The sequence below is a fragment of the Petromyzon marinus genome, chromosome 10 (genome assembly GCF_048934315.1).
Source record: "Petromyzon marinus isolate PM22_M1 ecotype Great Lakes invasive population chromosome 10, UKy_Petmar_22M1.pri1.0, whole genome shotgun sequence".
In the NCBI taxonomy this organism is placed as follows: domain Eukaryota; kingdom Metazoa; phylum Chordata; class Hyperoartia; order Petromyzontiformes; family Petromyzontidae; genus Petromyzon; species Petromyzon marinus.
The window spans coordinates 7,433,184-7,438,991 of NC_133676.1; positions in this window are offsets into that span (position 1 = coordinate 7,433,184).

The following is a 5,808-nucleotide window of genomic DNA, read 5'->3' on the forward strand; positions in this document are numbered from 1 at the left end:
TACTTTGGTTTTCTTTGTATTTGTGTCCAACTTGTGTCTTCGTAAGTCTAAATGTTTACATTTGTTTGAAGAGGAGAGAGTTAACAGGACACGTTTCATACAAACAATATAAGTGGGCCATTCTGTTCTCTGAAAACATTTCGGGATGAGACCTTTTAAAGGTTATAGATGGGGCGACCCCCAAATAGCATTCTGCACTTTGCACGTCAAATACAATATACCTCGAACTATGTCCGTGGATGTTAGCCACGTGCCATTTGCGGCCTACCAGCGACCCAGAAAATATTAAATGAGAAATGTAGCCTGGTTATCGGCGTATTCGCACTCGCCAAAAAGCTGCCAATTGCACCTATTTACCTTGTGTAGGTACGATTTCGTAATAGAAAATGGTTCCACCAATCTGTGTTGAGAGAAGTCTCCCTTAAGTACAGGACGTCGTTTCTGCTTGATCTATAATCATCATTAGTCTCAAAAACGTGGGGGTCGTGGGGGTCATGTGGGTACCGGTGACGCTTTGGCAATCAACTCTCCACCTTGTGGTTTTTTTTTCTGCGATCTGCACAATGTCGGCCGCTGATCTCCTTATCCAAGGTGCTATGTTTGTCATCCATCTGCTCGTTGGCTGACCGGTCTCGAATTTTTTCAGCTTGGTCTCGCAGGATGGTGTTAGAAAAAAAATTCTGATCTTTGAGTGACATTGCCAAACCATTGCGGCTGTATTATTTTTGCTACTGCAAAGTAGTTGGTCATGTCCCCCGATAGTTTGAGTCCCCTCCATGGATTTAATCGTTTGTATTGATGGGCAGAGTACGGAATTCGAAGCCGTCTTATAAAGCACCACATCCTAATCACTTGGATACGCTTCTTGGTGTCTCTTCATTTCAAGATTTAGAGATAAAGAAAAAGCTGCATTATTAGATTCGAAGCTTTCGTGACTGCAGGAATTACTCTTTGGTTCTTTCGGCAAAGTCACGTAGAAATAAATTAAATAATAATAGAATACGACGTTTCGATTGCAACACAAGAAACCATCATCAGGTACAAATGAATGAGAAAACAAACATAGTTAACTTGGAGATATAATGCAATACAACACAGAGTCGGCCAACACAACAGTCAACACCCCACCTGGTTGATTACGTTAATCAAAGATTGCTATATTTTAGAGAGAGACAAAACAAAGACACGGAGACACAGACAAGCAGAGAGAGACTCACACAGAGACAAATAGAGACACACACTACTACTATGTGTTGTGTTGTATTGCATTATATTTCCAGAGAGACACCCACGTAGTAAGCTTCGAATCTAGTTTGAACCACCTCTACGGGGAGGGTTTGCCGTGCTTGTTTGTTTCACACTTAACTTCCAATTTAACAATCGTTGGAAGAACGTAATCAACCAGGCTATGCGTTAACTGTGTGCTAACCGACTCTCTGTGTTGCATTGCATTACACTTCCTAATTTTACTAAATTTGCTTTCAACCGTGCTTGTTTATAAGTCCATTATCTCCTCTGGCCGCTATGGGCAGGAATTCCACACAACTCCCCCTCTGCCCCCCCCCCCTCCTCTCTCTATTTAAGGCCTCGACACAGAGACGTTGTCTTTCTGTGTGCCTATGTGTGTGAGTCTCTCTCTGCTTGTGTGTCTGTCTGTCTCCATGTCTATGTTTTGTCTCTCTCTAAAATTGAGCAATCTTTGGAAGAATGTAATCAACCAGGTGGAGTGTTGACTGTTGTGTTGGCCGACTCTCTGTGTTGTATTGCATTATATTTCCAAGTTTGAGGTTTGTTTTCTCATTCATTTGTACCGGTTGCTTGTGTTTCTACGTGACTTTACCGAAAGAACCAAGGAGTGCAATCTTATTGTTTACAGTTTGATTCATTTTTTACATAATACCCTTATTTTATTAACATTGCTGTTGTACTGGCCAATCTCATCAATCTCGTTCTCTGATCTGTTTTCTGTCATGTTTGCCTCAAGATATTTAAGAGCTCATTGTTTGCAGTTTTTCTCCCTTTACACGTATGTCCTGCCCTGCCATGTCATCACTTTTCCCAGTAATCACCACTTTGGTGTTCTTGCCGTCAATTTAAATTCCGTATTATGTAGCCGCCCTATAAAGTCTACAAATTATGTCTGTCAGTTCTGCTGACCTGACAATCACATCTGTCATCTGAAAATAAGATTGAAGACCTTTCTTTCTCCAAATGACACAAGGGCATCTGACGTATATTTTTTTTCTAAATACAGGTTAAATAGGCATGGTCATACACCAACTGTTATGATGACAAAAAACCTCCCTGATAGTGATGTCCACCATAACTGCATTCTTTGCATTATAATTATTCTTAATGTACAGAACTTAAGCTATAATCATTCAATGTGATCAATACAGTACTCGTAAAGTGGTGGCAGGTGGCCCAAGGCTGTTTCTCATAACCGTAGAAAGATGTGAAGTTTAAAGTGCGGTCAGCTTTCAAACAATCTCAGCCTGAAAAAAGTGTGTGCGTTTACACATACTGTATATTGAGCACTTAATCATTACAAAATAGGGTATTTCTAAATATTCCGAAAACTGGATTGGAGAACTAAGCATATGACCATACATGGGTCAAGATTAGCCATACGATTTGCTCATATCGGTCTTTATTACAATCGATGGCAATTCATTACGTGGAATTATTGAATAACTGTACAAAAAAGTCTGCAAAGATAAATGTGAGCGAAACAAAATGCATATACAGGTTTTCTGAGCATGAAATTGAAGATACAAGTGGAAAAACACAACAAGATATGCATATCTAGGGCTATTGATGGTGGACCAGGATGAATGTGATAACATAGGTAAGCCAGCAGGTTGGAGTGCTTTTGTAATATCGATTTTTCACAATGAAAAGCAACATACCAATGTGCGTAAAGGGAACGTGTTCAATCATAAACGTGGACACTGCCAAATCGAATGTAACCAAACTAAAACGAATACAAATGAGCGGATAAGAGATGCATGCTGGGAGTTATTGTACACGGAGGGGAAAAAGGGGACCCGAGAACAAATTCAGGTTATAGACATTTTGTTCGCTTGGAAAAATATTGAGCGGAGGCGTTGTCGAAGGGATGGTAGCCCTGGGGCAAGACTGGTGATAAAACAATTATTTATATGCACACTATTTTAGTAAACATTAATTTGGAATCATTGCATAATTTTGAGAAAAATACGTAGTTTTAAATTCACACGACTGACTTCATTCCTATACAATGCTGAGATGTCTCACATTCTTTCACTATAATTCTAAGCCAGCATAGACGTGCACAAGCAATTGCACATTTCACATCATTTTCGTGTAATCTTTAAGTGCCTACAAACCATTAATATCCCGTTAGTGGATTCGCCCAGATGTAAGAGCTCAAGAGCCCAAGCCGTGCCACTATTTAAAACATATGTATGATATCTATTAGATGTTCAACATTTCTTCCCGCCCAGCATTTTAACAGAAACTTGTGTCAGCCTATGAGGAACCCTGGAACGGTATTATATTTCACCATCATTGCCGCATGTTTGACCATGACCAACTGAGCTTATGACATCCACATTCATCCGTGCACCTCTGCAGGGTTCCTATCTCAGACACTGTTACGTTGTAGGGACCGTGCTGTGTGCTTCTCTACCCCGAGGTAAAATGTAAGTTGTACAGATGTGAATGTCGTTCATGATTTTGTGTTTGCTTGTATTACTTGTGTACCACAACAGCTTGTCCTATTCTACATTAGCTGCGGCCTTATACATATCGGCTGTTTCCCCTTATTTTTTATATGATATACAGTAGTCAGCTAAGCTGCTTTTAATGCCAAAACATTTGTCAATAACACTGGCCTTAAAAGGAAAAATGTATAACAGTCGACGTTTCAGGCAATGACCATTATTCATCGCACATACATAAGAGGCTCGAGAGCTCAGCGTGGGTAAGAGTTGGAGACTGCACTCTGGGCTTGATAAAAAAAACAATCTCTGACTTCTCCATGTATGTACTATGAAGGACAACCGCCTAAATCGGCGTCTTATATCTGTTCCTTTTAAGGCCACAGTGTTATTGACGAATGTGTTGAGTTGTGTTACGTGTACGTGTGCGCTGCTAACGTATCCTCAATACTTGGCTGTCAATGCATATGCCTTGTTTGGTGCATGCTTTGTTATTGTTATACAGCAGAGGGCGCATTCACTGCTATCGGGTGACGCAGGCTGAGCGGACGTTTACAAGTAGGGAATCTAAAGGGAGTTCATATTATTTTCCATAATACAGGTTTTTGGGTTAGATCGCGTAAATATATAAATGTGTTGTTAAACCCGCCACCACCCGACAAAGCCAACTAGTAAGGGTTGTCACGTAAACAGAACATGCCAATTCGTTATGGGTACAGCACACCGGTGTGTTGGAGAGCCAAGCCACAACATTTACAATCTGAGTACGACGTTTCGCCAGTAATTACAACTAGCTTCATCAGGCGACAGCCAGATTTGTGTGTTTTATGACACATTTATATATTTACGCGATCTAACCCAAAACACCTGCATTATGGGTCATATCGGTCGCGAAAGCCTACGTGTTAAACAGATTCATTTCGTTACAAACACGCATTGTGCTGTTTGCCTTAACTGTAGAAACTAGTCCTCTAAAACAAGAGTTATTGTCCAACGCCACTCTTAATTCCTTACGCAAGTCAATGGTTAATGTTGGCCAGTCAAATGCGTACAAGCAACAATGTCTCATTACGGAGCGGCAAATGCCAGTGCTCTATCTTTTGCAACAATTGGGGTCTCTCATGGAAAGTGCCATCCAAATGCTCACATTGTCCCACCAACTGATCGGGTTCCTTGCTCTTGCTCTCCATTTCCCCTTGCGGAATCATCTTCATTACATTTTTAGACGACCCTCTAAGTATATCTCCTGCATACACTACCTTACGTCCCATCAATATTCCCTAAGGATTCTGTACTCGTTCTCTGCAATAGTGATGTTTTTGTCTTTGTTCTGTTGTTAGTGGTGTGTTTACGCACTAGAGATCTCCCTTGTAATAAAGCCGGGAAACCGGCTAAACGAAATCATCCGTGCAACGAATCAAATAAACTCAAACTCAGCCTTCTCAACAATCCCTGTGGACTCATTGTCTGTCAGCACACCTTCTTTGAACTTCTTGTTGTCATTCATGACCGCAGGTCAGATAATCCAAGCATTGCATTTATTTTGAAACAAAATGTTAATGTAATCGGTCTGGGCCAGTGTGAGCACAAGGGGGCTTTGTTGTGCGAACACTGTGGCGTCGTGTACTCTGCTGATGCTGCTGCAGGAAGGGCACGTAGGAGTGGATGTTCCGACTGCCGCTGCCGATGTTTGCTGTGTGGGTACGATTCCTTCTGCTGTCTCTGGGGCCATCGGGCATCCTGGCTCAGCCTCCTGGCCACTCCCTGCCGGTGAGGTCCATCCCTGTCGGTGAGCACAGACTGCAAAATGTGACTTTTTACCCACGCTGCTGTCAACCCATCACACAGCCAGCGTTTTGTTTCCATTATTACAGGTCACGTCGGTGGTTAAAGGTCAGGGTGCAGCTGTGCAATTACTTTGCCCATGCCCTGCTGGTAGACTTGCCTCTGCTCGAGGAAGTTGTAGGCAGCCCCTCAATGGCATTTTGGCCTATTCTTCCATGGTGGCCAAGCGTCTTGCAATTGGTTGGAGCACCCACACTACCCCACCACATGCAGCCTGTAGGTTGACAAACATTGGCCTCCCAATTTATACTGTTTGGAGACC